The 19115-nt window shown below is 36.8% G+C and overlaps 1 long non-coding RNA gene across 1 annotated transcript in view; it reads right to left on the reverse strand.

The window, feature by feature from the left end:
• LOC115837527 overlaps positions 1 to 3122 on the reverse strand; it is a 72684-nt gene extending 69562 nt beyond the window's left edge. The window contains exons 1-3 of the long non-coding RNA XR_004032539.1: positions 2830 to 3122; positions 2583 to 2675; positions 2197 to 2302 (exon numbers count right to left, since the gene is read on the reverse strand). This is a non-coding gene — a long non-coding RNA (uncharacterized LOC115837527). The remainder of the gene's footprint in view (positions 1 to 2196; positions 2303 to 2582; positions 2676 to 2829) is intronic.
• Positions 3123 to 19115: the final 15993 nt, after the last annotated feature.

A 19115-nucleotide genomic window follows, 5' to 3' on the forward strand; every position in this document is an offset into this window, starting at 1 on the left:
AAGAGGAAGGAATTGCTCTAGTCATACTAACTTGAAGATTGGGCCCACTGACCTGGATAAACGATCTACTTTTCCATGCAACTGGAATTACTTGCTATACGCTGGACTCCTTGCCTTGGGTCAGTGGCAGTCACAGCCCTCCTTTTAAAAGAAACAGAAAAGTTAACCTTTGGCCAACCCATAACTATCTGGACTCCCCACCATACCCAGACCTTCATGAATGAAAGGGGGCAGAATGGCTGTCCCCAGGCAATGCTCTCCAGTTACAGACAACCATCACATAACTTTGAAGGTATGCAATAGCTTGAACACAGCCACTCTCCTTCCACCTGAAGATGGTCACTTATCTCACAACTGCTTAGAGGTGATGGAGTAAGTTTACTCCAGTAGGCCGGACCTTAAACGTGACTCTAGCGAGAATGCAGAATCTCAGTGGTTCACCAATGGGAGAGGCTATATGCAAGAGGAACAGGGGAGGGCAGGGTATGCTATGGTCTCTCTCACTGATACTGTAGAAGCGGGCACTCTTCTACCAGGATGCTCTTAGCCTGCACTGTCAAGCCCGCACTGCTTGACCCTCACTTTCAGTTTCATTGTATTGGCTTTGTGATACTGAACAGAGAAAGGCCCCATCTTTTGGGGGACAGAAGGCAGAGCTTGTTGCTCTAACCGGGGCATAAAAATTCAGTGAAGGGAATGCACTTAAGCATACGCTGATTCCGGGTACTAATATTCCATCTTACACACACACAGCACTAGTTAGAGGAAAAGGGGCATGTTAACCTCTGATAATAAACAGGTCAAAAATGGCACCATCATTTTAAGGTTATTAGAGACTGTAAGAAAACTAGCCCAAGTGGCAGTAGTTCATTACCGCAGCCACCAGAAGTGGGATGTTAAGGTAATTAAAGAAAAGAATAAAGCCAACCTAGTGTCAAAACAGGTGGCTTTAGGGAAGGTCACTTTCCAAATGCCACCTTCACCTTCTTTCCTGGGTCCTGCTCTTTTTATCCTGTTTTCCTCTCAAAAGGAATGAAAAAAGCCTCCAAATGGGGTTATACCAAAAGTGTTGATCAGTCAGGATGGCTAATAAGCGCTCATGGACAATTTCTTTTCCCAAAAGCAGTTGCCTTGCAGACCGTTAAAACAAAAACCATTCTAATACTCACTGATCAAGAGGCCCTTTCACTGGCTTTGCAAAAGTATAACTGCCCCAACCCTCAGGGAGCTAATCAAAGAGGTAGTTGAGACTAGCCCCATCTGCTATGTTAATAACCCTAATATCCACCTTATGCAGTGGGGAGAAGGGAAGGGAGACTACTCAGCTGGTCTAGTACCAAGGTAGACACCTAGGGAAAGCTTGGTAAATCGGTTTCACAGTTATGCCCAGAGGCTCTAAAAACTTATATACCTCCTGGTTCTTACGGACACCTTTTCAGGATGGGTAGAAGCCTTTGCCACCCACACTGAAATTGCACATGAGGTGGCAAAGGTCCCCAGATTCAAGCTGCCTTGGTCAATCCACAGTGATAATGAACCAGCATTTATAGCTTTCATTACTAAGGCTGCTTCTTGGAGCTTATAAAATGATCCCTACATACCACCTGGAGACCACAGTCTCAGGCAAAATAGAGCACACCAACCAGACCCTTAAAAGGACTTTAGCCAAAGTAAGCCAGAAAACCCATGGATTTCATTACTCCCTACAGCCTTGTTAAAAATAAGAAAAACTCCAAAAGGAAAAATCAAACTGAGCCCTTATGAGCTAATGAATGGCCAACTGGTCCAGGTCTGGTAAGGTAACCAGGAGGTCCTCAGAAACATGAAAAAAATAAAATATGCTACCAAGGTTAGAAAAATAATAAAGGCCTTTCAGGAGTATAGAATTCAAGGATTACCTTCATCATCTCATTTGGCCCTTCATCTTTTACAACCCAGGACCGAGTGTTGTTAAAAACCTAAAAGTGGGAAGACCACAAGATTATTTAGAACCTAAATAGACAAGACCATATCTGGTAATTCTCACAACTAACTCTGCCTTAGAGTTACAGGGAGTGACGCCTTGGGCCCACCACACCCAGATAAAGGCAGCCATGGAACCTAAGGAAGAAAGTGCCACTTACTGAGCTGAAGCAGTCTCAGACCTGAGGTTCCTTTTCAAAAGGACGGACAAGAAACCTCAAACAGACAGGTTACCTTGGGACCACATATACTTTTTTGTCAGGGCTTAATCTACTTGTCTTGCTTGCAGATATTCTAAGCTTTGCTCTTGGAGTCACCCTGTTTCATCCAGAGCCTACCCCTGTTTGGAAAACACATGACATCAAGGAGAGTGCAGTTAGGGAACCTAACCCCCAGACAAGTCAAAATATTTAATTGTTTTCCATTCCCCTCTTGGTCAAGGAATAAAACGGTGATTAGGCTTATTCTGACTGGCATCAGGATAGTGGGCAGTCTCCTTGCCCCTTAGGGAAGGTTTGCCTACCATGAAGTTACCCTCCACAACTTTGAAACAGTTATAGAAACTTTAGCCAATAAGACCGGTGATGGCCTTATCTGCCTCACAGTCTCCCCAGACTTACTAGCCAATATCGTGCGTTATAACCATCCGGCTCTTGATGACCTCTTGGCAGAACAAGGTAGGGTGTGTGTAGTCACCAACTCTTCCTGTTGTGCTTGGGTAAATAATTTTAGATAAATAAAAAAATACATTAAAGTCATCTACAACCAGACCAAGTGGTTGCACCAATTTAACCAAAAGGGCATGGGCCCTCAGGGAATATAGAAAAATTATAAAACAGGCCATCTCTAATCTCACATGGTTCTTACCCTTCCTGGGCACTTTAGCTGACATCCTACTTCTCATGATCTTTGGGCCCTGTTTCTTAAACTGCCTTGTTTCTTTTGTGTCTAAGCAAGTTGAGGCCATACAGCAATATGAACAGCTAGGCTTATACCCAGGAGATAACTAGACCTACCCAAGACTAGCTAGGAAAAATTTCACTCCTCTAATGGGGCCCATATCAACAGCTGGATTCAGCTTAAAGAAGTTATAGAAGATAGACCTTTGTCCCTTCATACCCCTCAAGAATGAGGAGTAAATATAGAGAAAAGGAGGAATTTGTTACACAGTTTAATGGTAATATGACATAGCTGAATTTCTACCCAGCCTTAACTCTGCTTATCTTTAAGAAACAGGACACCTGTAATAAAAAATTCCCTTTGCAACCCTTACGAGCTGAGACTGGTAAGAACCAAGACAGCCAATCAAATCACTTCAAAAAGACCTCGGGCTCCATTATGATCACATTTCCATGCTAAATGGCACCATGACCACTGACAATCACCATGACAATGACCAAAACAAGCCATGAAAGGACAAAAGGAAAGGCAGCTCTCAGGTTCTGGGACATTTCCCTCCCATTACCAGAAAAGACATGAATATTCCTCTTCTCACTTTTAAGGCGAACCCTTTCATTAGAGAAATCCTGTATTTTAACCCTTTCACCCCTCGCTAGTTGAGAAGTTGATTTGTGAGCCATGCTTTTACTTCTCAATCCCATGGCCATTGAATAAAGCCTGCACTGCTTGACACTTTCAGTTTTAGGTATTGGCTTTGTGACACTGAACAGAGAAGGACCCCATCTTTTGGGGGACCAGCTTTGTCAGTAACAGAGTTAATACCAATTCTCTACAAACTTTTCAAGAAATTAAAGAGAAGGGAACACTTCTAAACTCTGTTTACAAGGCCAATATTTTTCTGATACCAAAGCCAGACAAGGACATCACATGAAAAGAAAACTACAGGCCAATATCATTAATGAACATGATGCAAAACTCCACAACTAAATACTGGCAAACTGAATTCAGCAACACATTAAAAGGATCATTCACCATAATCCAGAGAGATTTGTCCCTAAGATACAAGGATGATTCCACATTCACAAACTGATAAATATGATACACCACATCAGCAGAATAAAGGACAAAAATCATATGGACAAAAATCACCTCAAAATGTATTAAAGACTTTAAACATAAGACTTGAAACTATGAAACTGCTATAGGAAAACATAGGAGAAAAACTACATTACACTGATTTGGGCAATGATTTTTTTAGATTTGACCCTAAAAGCATAGGCAACAAAAGCAAAAGTACACAAATGGAGTTACATCAAAATTTAAAAGTGTCTGCACAATAAAAGAAACAATGAACAGAGTAAAGAGAACTTACAGTTTGGGAGAAAATATTTGCAAGTCATATATCTGATAAGAGATCTATATCCAAAATATAAAAGGAACTCAAACAATTCTATAGAAAAAAACAAATACTCTGATTAAGAAATGAACAAAGGACTTGAATAGACATTTCTCAAAAAAGACATACAAATGGCTATTAGATATATGAGAAAATGCTCAACATTACTAATCATAAGAAGATGCAAATTAAAAACACTTCACCCCTGTTAGAATGTCTGTTAGCAGAAGACAAATGATAACAAGTGTTGGAAAGGATGTAGAGACAAGAGAACCCTTATACACTGTTGGTGAGAATGTAAATCAGCACAACCATTATGAAAAACAGTTTGGAGATTCCTTTAAAAACGAAAAATAGAATTATCATATGACCTAGCAATCCCACTACTGGGTATTTACCCAAAGATTTGAAATCAGAATGTCAAAGACATGTCTGCATTTCCGTATTCACTGCAGCACTATTCACAATAGCCAAGATATGGAATCAACCTAAGTGTCCATCAAGGTATGAAAGGATAAAGAAAATGTGGTATATGTACACTATGGAATACTATTCAGCCTTAAAAAAGAAAGAAATTCTGTCAATTGTGACAATGTGGATGAAACTAGAGAACATTAGGCTAAATGAAATAGCCAAACACAGAAGGCAAAATATCATGTGTTCTCACTTATATGTGAAATCTAAAACTATTTAACTCATAGAAGCAGAGAGTAGAAAGCGGATTACCAGGGACTGGGGGCAGGGTGGAGAACGGGGAGATCGTAATTGAAGAGTACAAGCCTCTTAGGAGGGATAAGTTTGATTTGTTTTTTTTTTTTTTTTTTTCGGAGAGCCATTGCACAGCATGGTAAACATAGCTTATAATTGACTACTGTACATTTCAGTATTGCTAAGAGAGTAAATTTCAAATGCTGTCACAAAATAATTGTAATACTTGAGGTGATAGATGTTAATTAGCATGATTTATTCATTCTACATTGTATTCCAAAATCATAACATACTTTTTACCCCATAAGTATATTTAAGCATTTTATATATATATATATATACACCTCCAATTTATCAATATAATAAAAATAAAATACCCAAAACTACAAAATTATATTCAGGTCCCCCAGATTAGACCATTTCAACTTAAATCTTAAAATACAAACAAACACAAATTCTCCATTTTTTAAAAATAACTATCTTTTTAAAATGTCTCATTTTATCACAGTTTTACAGCAGCAATAGCATGATGCACATAAGCTTGAGTATCCCTTATCAGCTTTCACGGGAGAAGGATGGCAGAATTAAATTTCCATGCGACACACTAAGAAATAGCAGGCACAACTTAGAATCAGGGATAAAAATTCAAATGGACTAGATTCTGGGACGAGATACCACCTAGAAAATGTGGCAAACATTAATGTTTCCAGGCAGTGTCACTCTGCCTTGTGAAATTACCTGGGTCTTTTGGTGTGCTGGCTACTTCTTTGTAAGTGGTTGAGTAAATTCATCATCTCAGTGTCATATGAGCTCACTGTTGGCATGGTTTCAAGAAATCTCATTATTTTTTGATGTCTATGATGGATTAAAGATGAGAATATTGCTGGCCTAAGGGTTCGTTAGCCTTGCCTGTCATATTTGTCAGCTACAAAGCAGCTCTGCTAAAGGGTTAGGAGGGCGTTTGGGAGAGTGGGCCATTAAAACACAGTTCCATTACTTACACTCAGTTAGACTGAGGAAATGGAGGGTAACAAGTGTGAGAGTTGCCCCATGGGATCCATTTTCTTTGTTACACACCCGAAAAGAAAAAATCAAGATGACAGCAGAAATGGCAAGAAGCTCTCCCAACACAGGATGGTTACATCTTGTAATTTCTCACTGCAGGTGAAAAGTGCTTGTTTGGGTAACCTCACAGGCCATTCTGGGAGTTATGCGGCCAGGCAACATCCTGCATGATCAACCCCAATTCTTACGTGAACTGACCTTAGATTGCTCTCTAGGCACTTAGAGGTAGAACAAGGCTATCTGTTCTAAGTCCTAGGAACAAAGGCTATTTGTTTCAATCACAACAACACATTGTGATTGAAAATATTAAACATATTCTCAAAGATATTTTAAATGTCTAACATAATGATAGTAAAATTATCTTTAGTGCTGTAATTTTTAAGTAGATATTATGTTCACAAGTTTTCAGGAATGTTGTACATACAAGGTAAAGCAATGGACATCCGCAACGTTACTGAAAAATTGATTACCTAATTCATGGTAATGCCTTCCAGGATTATTCTTCTCATGTTCATGTAGGAGGTGCTACTTATAGATCAGACTATGCAGGGATGTAGATACCTTTGGAAATTTCTTTCCTGAAGTCCAATATAGCCATTTACTGCACCAAGTATTCTACTAACTGATAAAGTGGTGAAAAAAAAAATACAAGTCCTTTCCTTGCTTTCATGAAGCTTACAATTTAATATGGTTACAGACATTAAACAAATCTTATCCTATAAATACATATTTCTTATTTGGTTTAGTTCACTTAAAAATGTGTGTGTATCTACTACTTGTAAGATAATGCGTTAGTAGTTCTGGATTCCACAGACATGAAAACAACACAATCCTTTTGGCCTGCATGATGCTTACAGTTTTGTGGGAGAGAAAGATATGTAAACAGATCATTACAATACTTTGCAATACATCTAGGCTTCTGTCTCATTCAAGAGAATCCCTTCCCTTCCCCTTCTGCTTCTGCTTCCTTTCCCTTTTCTCTTCCCCTTTCCTTTTCCCTTCCTTCCCCCACCTTCCTTTTTTCTTGCTGTTTATTATATTGCTAATATATATCAGGGACTATATACTAAGTGAAGTTCAGATAGGATCGATTGTCTGCTTACTATGTGCCAGGCACAGTGCAAATTGTAGTACATGCATTATTAACTCAAACAATTCTCAGAATGGTATTATTATTATTATTCCCATTTTATAGAAAGATTAAATAACTAAAGAGTCAAATGGGAATGCTTACATTTGAGCAAATATCTGTGTGATTTCATAGTATGTGTTCTTATCCACTATATATCTATATAGGAGATCTGTGTTAGAGTGAGATGTTATTCAAGAAAAAAAATAAACCTTAGCCAAAAGTGAATAAAGATAAATTATTTCTATAAAGTGAAAATGTGTACCCAAGAAAAATTAAACTTGTCACTTTGATTTATTAACATTGTCCCCAAATGGATTAAGTAACACTAAAATGTATTTTTAAATAGTACAGTATAAAACCTTTCATTAAGTAATACTATAAAATAGTGTGTATATGTGTAGGTACATGTGTCCCCACACATGCAATTGAAAAAACTTAAGTAAAAATATTTTTATCTTTAAAATATTAGCTCTGGGCTTAGTGGAAGAATTATTGGGCCTCACCAATTGCACCAAAAGCAATGGCTGTAACAGTGTAACCCTGAGAAAGTGTAACTTTGGATGAGTGGTGGTGAGGGCTTGGGGGACATCACCACCTGCTCTGTCAACTCCACATGCACATCCAGGAGGATGGAGGGAGGCAAGTTGATGGTTGTTGAAGGATTATGTTTTTTGTTATCTTAGTTAACATGGAGGCCACATGAAAACACACATTAGCTCTTTCTAAGCCAAATTTTCCCCTTGAGGTAGTCACGCAAGTATACAATACAATGCCTTATAGCTTATTCAGTGGTGTTAGAGGGAAACAAAGTTAAAAATGAACTGCTGGAGCCATGGATCCTCCCGTACCGCCTCTGAGGGTGAAAGTCAGTAGAAAGACAGATCAGGCTCTGCCTTGAGATACACACAGGCTAGCAGAACCGAACCATCACTTGACACTGTAGAGACTACTGAGCTTTGCCGAACGCAGTGTTGGTAGGACCATAATGAAGCCAGGTCATTCCTACGTATTTAAATTCTCAGAAACACCAAAGCCAAGCATGTTTCTCTGGATTCACCATGGGCTCTGGCTTAAGAAACAACTCACTCATTTGTTTGCAGGGATGTGTACATCTAACCCAAAGCATAGGCCATTCACATTTTCTCACTCCCACAGGCTATTGTAGGGGAACTGTTCTTACTCAAGAGAAGAATCAGCTGTCTAGAGTCCCCAAGATAAGTAAACTAAAAATCTCTGCCTTAGGGCCTATTTGGTAGACAACAATTGTAAACAAACTAAGATTTGTACTCCTCACCCTTACAGTGTTATATAATAAACAATTCAAAACCTCCAAATTTGATTTTATACATTCAGGGTTTTAAGAATTTAATCTTACTGTGTCAGTCTCCAAATCAATCTCCTAACACATTGTTTTGTCCATCCACCACTTACTGAAATTTGTTCAATAATGTATCTCATCTGCACCCCTTACCCATTGTACATACAACTTCTGGCTGCAGGATAGAGTCTACAGTCTAGAAGATTAAGGAAAAAGTGTTGAATCTAAATTCCCAGAAGTGTTCCCATAGTATTCCCATGAGTTCAAACATCCTAGAGTCAAAGGACCATGTCTATTTTTTTTTTTTTAATTCCCAAGTGCAATATCTAGCGTGGTGCCTTAAACATAACATGTTTACATTAGCACTTGAGAATATCTGCCTCTTTAATATTTATTATTTATTTTTCATACATTATTTTGGAGAGTACTTATTATTTTTTCTATTTATTAACTTTTGGGGTATATGTGCAGGATGTACAGGTTTGTTACACAGATAAACATGTGTCATGGTGGTTTGCTGCACCTATCAACTCCTCACCTAAGAATAAACCCCAGCATACAGTTAGGTTACTAATTTGGAAACAAAATATATTAGGAAGTGAGAATCATTCATCCCATAATTTTTAAAAGAGAAAATAATATATTTTAACATTTATCTGTGCTTACTCTATGCAATACCTTGTTCTACCGAATTTTTAGAATTTACTTTTAGCTATCCGTACTTTTCTAAGAATGGAAACATGTCTGCTATATTTTGCACTAGAGAGTTACTGAAGCTTGAAATTTTCACAACAGAAACAATGTCTTTTGCTTTCCCTTAGACAATTCAGCTGCTTCTTTTCAATACAATCTGGTCATTACACTTTTTGAGAGCCACAGAAATATCCCCTCAGGGATGTTTTTCCCTTTCTTTCTTCACTCCAGCACTTTCTAATCTCAGGGGAAAGGACGGTCAATGGTTTCTGCGTACATTTTCCATACTGTACAAATTCCCTGTATTTTCTTCCAATGGACACAACCAGTCACCTTTCCTTTTATTAATTCCCCCATTGCAAAATGAAAACTTTTTTTAAAAAAATTGAGTATTAGGTTTTTAAATTTGTTATTTTTCGTGAAACAAAATAAACATTTTAATTACTCAGATAATATAGAAATTAAATGGAATGATGAAGGAATATAATAAATGACTATATGCTGAAAAATTCGTATGTAGATAAAATAGCAATATTTCTGAAAAAGTTTACATCAGGAAAAAATAGAGAATTTGAAAATACAGTGTCAAAGAATAAAAGATGAAGATAAATTATTTAATTTAAAAATTATCACAAATTAATGTAACCGGAATAACTATTTAATTTTATGTTATATTCATTTGAAACTGAATATTTAGTACTTACACTTGTGAAATTACTATAAAGGCATTTGATATAATATGAAAATATTTTTCTATGAATCCATCTTATTTATGAATATTATTTATGCTAGATACAGTGGGCATTTAGCAAGCTTCTTGGAAATTTTGAATGGTAAGACAAGATGCTGGACACTAATTCAAGGACAAAGAGAAATTAGCAACTTTCTAAACTTGGGGTCATTAAACCCAGTGAGATCATTACTTTTTAAATAACAGAGTAGGTGAATAAATATATAGATAAATAATTTAAATATATAAATAATTTAAATATATAGATACATAATTTAAAACTTTTTCTCTTCTTTTGAATTTTTCACATAAGTTCTACACATGTTACATAGATAATACAGCATGCAAACCTTAAAAACTTTGATTCACTTTTTGTACCTTATGCCCAAAAGCTGTTATTTTATTCATGGCAACTCAAAAGGACTGTAAAAACCATACGAATTAAGTCACACAATTGTCTGCATCTCTTGTCCAAACTCATTGATTAAAAGCCAACTGGTAATTTATCCCAACATATCAGGAAATGATCATTCTGTTCCTTGTTCTGTGGCTGTAATGGCTTTACAGTTATTCATAAGACTCCAGAGAATAAACATTTAATAAATTTTCATTCTCACATCCTAATGTTTATACTTGAGTAGTAATAAGAGGAAGATTATTTTTCTTTCATTTCTAAAAGTTATATTTTAATTGTGTATGGTAATAGAGTGAGATTATTAAAATACCACATGAAATGTAAAAACTATACAAATGGTACTAGTAGCCAAATTAATCCTGCAAAAAGGAAAACATTGCAGAAAACCCAAAAGGAAATTTAAAGTTTTAATGCTAGAACTTACAGATTCCACTTCAAGTTGTCTTAATGAATAATGAGGGTAATAAAATGACCCTTAATATACTCAGTGAGTTTTCATCAATCACTTCTTAAAATGTCTGTAACAACAAATTGCTAGCTTATTTCTGATAGCAAATTGCTGTGTTGAAGGATCAGGTACACACTGATAGAATTTTAAAACCAACATAGCTGTGAGTTACTCCATATAGAAGAGGTAGATCATGAGTCATGAGTCTTGTGTACAGACAACATCGATGCAGTTGGGAAAATGAGGTTGAGTAAGGTGATTGATCCAGGAAAGGAAGCTTCTATATCTGGATGAGTTATATCCTGAGTTGTGTGAAAAATTTACAGAAGGAGCTCATTAAAACTAAATCAATCTTTAAAAATGTCAAGGAGATGAGAATAATGTCAGAAGACAGAAGAAAGACCAATAAGATAAGACTTTCTAAATGATGTAAAAAATGGATATTTGACAGTGACCTTCCCCCCAAAGATACTATGATAGATTCTCCAACTGATGATCTAAAAATTTAGTTAAAAACCCACTCACTTTTCTCTAGGAGCACATACCAATTTACTAAAAGCAAATCATTTCCAATAACTTTCTTTTCTCTTTTGTTGAGCTTGTCTCAAAAGCAGAGATTGATTAGTAGGTTTCATTTGAATCTTTGGACTCAGTAAATTAGGGGAAAAAGACAAGATTACCTACCAGAATATGCTGAGCAGAATGAAGTAAGACATTTTTTGCGATAAAGATCATATATTCGTACTGTTTGAGAAATAAGATGCAGGATTTCATCAAGTCATGTTTGAGATCACAAGTTACTCTTCACAGAATTCTGTAGTTTAGCAACATGGAGTTGAAGAAGTGAAACAATTTTCTGTGGTGTGTAGATGAGGTAGCATAGATGCCATTTTGGTTCCATTGAAATCAACATCCTGACAAACTGGCCCATAAAGTCCCATTCCTGATACAATTTTAAGCTAGTTTTCCTTTTTTAAAATGAGAATTTATATAGTTATACATTTTAATAAGTTTAAATCAAATGTTCATTAACATTTACAATGAGTTAATTTAATTTGAAAATAGTTTTAGGAGCCATCCTGCTCTCATAAATATTTTTATCTCTAAATATTTTTAGATATTTTTAGAGATTTTATCTCTAAATATTTTTAGATGATTTTTGCTGTTTTCTACCAGTTCTAACTTTGCTAGAAGCTTGAAATGATCAAAAATATTTTTGTGAAATTTATATACCAATTTCTCCTTGGTCTTAACCCCAGAAGAAATTATAGACTTTAGGGACCTTTAGGGTATTGCAAAAGGTCAAAAACTCTATAAAAATGCAAAGGTTTAATTAATGGAGATGATGAAGAGCAGACAAGGCTTGATGGCTGGTAAGAAAATGTGTGGAAAATTGTGCTTCAGAGTACAGCAAATAAAGCAAAACATTTATACAAACCAGCCCTAGTCTGATCTGTATCTGAAACATAATGTCATCCTTTTGATTTTTACTTGCTTGGTTAAATTTCATTAAACAAAATATACAAGCATCAGTAATTTCCTGAGAAGCACTGTCATTTGAGAAAAGTGTAACTACAAAAGGAATAAAAAATGCACAATAATTAAGCCCAAGCTGATTACATTGAAATAAATTTGTTAAGTCCTCTTACCTTTAAATTACATAGTTAACATATCAAATAAATGCCTGTACACAAATCAAGTTTTTATATTTTATTTTTGTAAAAAGGGTATTTATTCCATTGACTCAAATTTATCAACTTACAAAAACAACAAAAATGCTAGACATTAACCAAATTTAATTTGAAGCTTATCTCTCTGAGTCGTCATCAAAGAATATGAATCCAAGGAGTAATTAGCATATGTGCCTAATATCCTTACCTGTTGCTTTGGCTGTGATTCAAATGCACAGTAAGAAATAGGGTTGGGCTCACTTTTTTGATCTATAAGACTCTGAAAATGTCAAGAGGCGAAGCCTGAGTTTCCTTTGCCGTTTGTCTGCTTGTGGTGAGATAGGATAACTATCCCTCTGGTTTTCCCTCTGGTATAAGCTGAGCATTAGGGAGAATACAGGGCAATTTGAAGCAGCTGTTAGAAGTAAAGCTGGAGAGTGATAAAAAACTTCTAACAACTGGACTAAAGGATCATAGTTCCTTATAAAGTCCCTTTAAGCAGCGATCCCCAACCTTTTGGGATCCAGTGACTGGTTTCATGGGAGACAATGTTTCCATGCACAGGGTCGGGGGTGGAGGTGGGGTAGAGGAGATGGAGAGTTCCACAATAGGGTTCATGCTCCTATGAGACTCTAACGACCCTGGCTGATCTAACAGGAGATGGAGCTCAGGTGTTAATGCTCCCTCCCAGGCCGCTTACCTCCTGCTGTGTATCCCTGATCCTAACAGGCCATAGACTGGTACTGATCTGTGGACCGGGGTTGGGGACCCCTACCTTTAAGGGCCAAATAGCTTTGTCCTGGTAAACAACTTATAAGGAGGTAACATGTGCTTCCTAAAGTCATGGTTGCTGTCTTAAAAGACATGGATGAGAAGAGTTAAGAGGAGGGCTGGGAAATGGCAGAAAATACAACTGTATCAAAAATAAGAAATGAACAATTCTATGAGGAATTTGATACTTTTTCACATTAACCAAAGTGACACTATTTGATTACTTTTTTTCCAATCACTCATTATTTTCTGTCTTTCTAATCATTCCTATCATTGTCTTACATTTACATTCTTTACTTTTGTCTTTTCCAGTTTTGGTCCTTGGATAGCTTCTTGTTTCACTTCACTTTCTTTTCCTATGGAATCTCACTATGCACATCTTTTCCTATCTAGCATTCCTCTTCAAATCCTGAAATTCTTCTCCTTTGCTTCTGTAGATGCAGAGCATCATTTACAGAACCCCCCAACCTGTGCTTTGAACATTCATCTCACCTTCTTGCTCTACAGGAAATCTGGCTTTGTCCTGAGAACACTGCTTCCTCTGGGACCCTCCAAAAAGTATCTATTATCTGTAATAACACTGGGCCCTAGGGATAAGGTATTTCTTCATTTCCATTTTTATAACATTCACTTTCCCCTTTCAACAGAAAACTTTATGTCATAAGTGTATCCCCACTCTCTGATTATTGCTACACTCTACTGAACCCCAAGTCATACCCCTCATTTCTGAGGAATGTCATTGTCATTATTTTTTCCAAATTCAATATATGTACAAGTGAGTTAGTCTTAAGCACTCTGACCTCCCAATTGCTTGAACTTCTCTTCCTTAAAGATCTTATATGGCTTATTAATTTATCCACTCACCCCTTCTGTCATACTCCAAATTTTGTTATTAGCACTGCCCATGCCTTTTTGAAATGCAATTCCCTGCATCCCACCTTCTGACAGCCCCTCCTATCTATCCAGGTCCCTCACTCTAGTACTTTTCCTACTCTCCTGTAGCTGAAATTCTATTGTCAATCTTCTTTATTCTTTTGTATATACTCTTTCCCTTGCCCATCTGTACTTCTGTGGTAATCTCTTGGCAAAACTAAAATCCTGGTTAAATCTGTCTTCCATCTATTCCATGCCTGTATCTGTTCAGCTGAATACAATGAAGAAAAAAATCCCCAGTAATACTATTAACTCTTTAATGTGATGGCTACTAATACAAAGTTGGCTCTAATTGCTCCTGGTAATCACACTACACTTCAGGAGTCCATGCATTCACCTACTTTCTTAGGTGACTATGTCACACATCTTTTCTTCAAATCTCCAATAGCTCCTCTCCTAGCTTCACATTGCCCTGATAATTTAGCTTCTAACTTTATCAAGAAAATTGAATAACTCAGAAGAGAGCTTCAATAATCCTCTCAACATATTCACCCACATTTCAGCATCTGAACTCACATGTGCCTTACTTAATGTTACCCAGAACAATACCCATGACCCTATCTAAAGCCAGTACCACCACTTTTACACTAGATCCCATCCCCATTGCCTCATCAAGAACATGCTGGCAATTCTCACCTCCCATTTCTATATCATTAATTTTCTCTCTACTGGCTAATTCCTCCCAACCTACAAATTTGTTCTCCCTCACATCTCAAAAGAAAAATATTATCTCTCAATACCTTTTCCTGACTACCATCCATTTTTGTGAAATCCTTTTCAGTAGAATTCTTCAGAAATCTATATTCTCTGCGTTTAATTCCTGTCCTTGATTATCTTTTAGACTCATGGCAGAAAGGCTTTTCCCCCTTACAGTTTAAAATAGGTACAAACTATTGATTTTGTCCTAACACACTAGTCACTTCCTCTCAATCTGCTTTGCTGGTTCTGCCTCTTTTCCTTGATATATAAATATTATAATGCCATAGAACTCAGCTCGTGGACCCTCTTGCCTTATATACCCACATTAATTTCTTCAGTTTCTCATTCAGTTTCAAGGGATTATATCTCTCCAGCCCTTCCAAGTTCCACATGCCCATAACCAACTGTTTACTGGACATATCCATATGAATGTCTAATAAATGCTGCAAACCCAATATAGCTCAGATGGAATTCTTGCGCTAGACATTCCCATCTCAGTTGATGGCAACTCTATCCTCCAATTGCTGAGGTCAAAATCATTGCAGTCATCTGTGACTCCTCCCTTTCTCTCATATCTCCCAAAAGCCTGATAACTCAACTTTTGAAACATTCAGAATCTGACCATTACTCACCCCTCAACTGCTACCGCCTTGGTACAAGCTATTGTATCCTTTAACTTGAATTACTATAGTAGTTTCCAACTGTTGCTTTACTTTAACTCTTACCTCTTATTGTCTATTCTCAATGAAACAGTCACTGTAAAAGTTTGAAGGTGTGAGTTGAACCATGATAGGACTCTGCTCAAATCCCTCTAATGTCTCCTTATTTTTATCTCAATAAAGACCACACTTCTTCGGGGGGCTACAACTTTCTATCTTCTGCCTGCTACCTCCTTCCTTCCTCACACACTCTCTCACCCTATCTCTCTCTCTTCCAGGGACATAAGCCCCTACTCTACTAACTTTTTTCCCTTGTAGCATATATCACCTACTAAAACAGTGTATTCTTTGGTTATTTAATATGCTTATTCACTTACTTAATATGCTTACTCACTTTGTAGATGCAGAACCTCAGAAAAGGATTCTACTGACAATTGTGCTTTAGGGAGAAGTGGAGTAGGGAAGAAGGACAGAGAAAGGAGCAGAGCCAATAAAAGATGTACTATCAAGCAAGGTACTACTATGGATAACTGGAGATAATCCTAATATTCTCCAAGTGATGAAGAATCCTCCAAAAAATTTATGCAAGCAAATGACACAACTGGATTGTGCTTTTTAAATATAACTCTAAAAACATTGTAAAGAAATACAGCTGAGAGACTCAAATTAACCAGCGGAATTTTTTTCAGCATATTTCAGATGTTATTGCTGTTTTCATACAAGAAATGACAAATTCTAAACTAAAATATTTGCAATACAGCTGGAAAAGAGACTGATAGATAGCATAAATAATCCACATGAAAGGTATAAAGGAGATGGGACACATTTTTGCCAACTGTTTTAGATTATTGTTTGCGGGCTTCTTTTGACAAGGCACAAGAGAGTCCTCAGAAAAAAGATACAGATAGTTGGAAGTTAACAGTGATGGGAATTATTAGTACTAAGGGACCATAGGCAGGGCACTAACAGAGTTTTGTACAGTTTGACATAACATTTGTGGCCCCAAATAAAATATAGGCTGCAAGAGAGCGGAAATGTTCATAGATACATCCCAATTACCCAGAGCAGTCCTTGTGAAAAAGAGGTGCTGAGTAGGGATTTGCAAAATAAATAAATAAATAAACTAATTTACACTTGAATTTGCCTACTACATACATGCAATGACTTCCTAGTCTATTTATCTACCTCTTCTCTGATATCCTCATGAACATTTCTAAAAGCATCCTGGATATGTCCAGTGGAGGTTCTACAGGCACTTCAACTACTGGATGTTGTGAAACACACTTATCTACACATAATTCACATCAACCTTAGACTTGGCTACTGTATTGCCATCCACGCTATTCTTAAGACCAGAAGTCATGGGGTCAGCTCAACTTCTTTCCTGTCATGAATCAATCAACAACTTTTACCACTAAGCTACTTTTTGCATGTGTTCTCCTTTCCATCCCTATTGCAAATAGTTTAGATTAGAATGTGGTCATTTCTTCCATGAAAAAATGAAATAATTCCTAAAATACTCTGAGAAAAATTTTGCTTATTGAGTCTCTCAACTGTATCTATTACAATGTTCTCAGAATTATATTTAAAGAGCACAATCTATTTGTGTCATTTCCTTTCTTACAATTTTTGGATGACTCTTAGTTGTTTGGAGAATATACTTTAAACTCATTATTAAGGTATACAAGTCCTTTCCTTTCTGACCACAACCTTTCTCAGTTACTCCTCAGTTTCATTTATTTATCAGTGGATTTAACTAATATATGCTAGAGGTGCTATATGCTAGATGTGCTGCTATGTGCCACACCCTGTGCTAAGCGCTATTACTTAAGAGTATCTTTCTTTTCTAGGGTGGGCCTAATGTTTACTCTTTTAAAACAAAAAAAATATGACTTATCAAAGGATTTTCACTATTTCTTTATTCATAATAATAAACAGCATAACACTTTAACCATGTGATTGTTTCAAAGGAATCAAACCTTTTCTGTTCCCCTTTTTTACCTCTCAGGTGCAGAAATCATTGGTCATGGTGAGACCAGATCAAAGCACCATTACCTTATTTGAAATGCATTTGATGACCAATTTCCCCTCTGTTTTTTGATAATAACAATATAGCAACTAAGAGTTAAAGGTTCTATTTGTTAAAATACGTGCATTTTATTTTATAATTTTTTTAAAGTTTTAATTTTTAATTTTCCTGTATATATTATAGTTGTACACATTTATGGGATGCATGTGAAATTTTGATACAAGCATACAATGCGTAATGATCAAATCAAGGTAACTGGGATTTTGTTTTTGTGAAATCATATAAATCTTAATTCAATTATCTAAAAACAGCAAAGAGTAATAATTTTCTAATCTTATTTCCATGGGAGAGAAAAGTATTTTTAATTCTATGTTTATATATATTTGTATCTTTCCAAAGGCTCTCAGTTTTCATTTTTGACTTCTTATCCCTAATATTTTGAAGAAATATAGTCTCTTTTGTTTCTATATTATACATTTATAAAACTATACATTTTACTGGATTGATAGATTTGCATGTTAAGAGGTGGTACTACATATAGGATGATGAGAATTCTCTCTCTCACCCATTTCTGTTTAGTGCAAATGATTCATTCGGCCTTTTAGGTGCTGATTTCAGCAATGAATTAAACCAGTTCTGTATGGTTGGCAAGGCTTCAGGAAACTTACAATCATGGTGGAAGGGGAAGCAGGTATGTCTTACATGGCAGCAGGAGAGAGTGTGTACATGTGTGTGTATGAGTGCAGGAAAAACTACCACTTATAAAACCATCAGATCTCATGAGAATTTACTCACTACCATGAGAACAGCATGGGGGAAACTGCCCCACAATCTATTCATTTCCCACTTGGTCTCTCCCTCAACACCTGGGGATTACAATTAAAGATGAAATTTGGGTGGCAACACAAAGCTAAACCATGCCATTCCATTCCTTGCCCCTCCCAAATCTCATGTTCTCACATTTCAAAACCAATAATACCTTCCCAACAGTCTCACAAAGTCTTAACTCATTTCAGCATTAACTTAAAAATCTGATTCCAAAATCTCATCTTAAAAAAAAAGCAAGTCCCTTCTGACTATGAGCCTGTAAAATCAAAAGCAAGTTAGTTCCTTCCAAGATACAATGGGGTTACAGGCATTGGATAAATGTTGCCATTCCCAATGGGAGAAATTGGCCAAAACAAAGGGGCTACAGGCTCTATGCAAGTACAAAATAAAGTGGGGTGATCATAAAATCTTAAAGCTCATAAATAATCTTGACTCCATGTCTCACATCTAGGTCATGCTGATGCAAGAGGTGGGGTCCTCTGCCCCCGTAGCCTTGTAGCATACAGCCGCACTCCCAGCTGCTTTCACAGGCTGGTGTTGAGTGTCTGTGGCTTTTCCAGGCACATGGTACAAGCTATCAGTGGATCTACTACTCTGGAGTCTGGAGGACAGTGGCCCTCTACTCACAGCTTCAGTAGGCAGTGTCCCAGTGGAAACTCAGTGTGGGGGCTCCAACCCCACATTTCCCTTCTGCACTGCCCTAGCAGAGGTTCTTCATGAGCGCCCCACCCCTGCGGCAAACTTCTGCCTGAACATCCA

This window comes from Nomascus leucogenys, chromosome 2 (genome assembly GCF_006542625.1).
Source record: "Nomascus leucogenys isolate Asia chromosome 2, Asia_NLE_v1, whole genome shotgun sequence".
NCBI lineage: Eukaryota > Metazoa > Chordata > Mammalia > Primates > Hylobatidae > Nomascus > Nomascus leucogenys.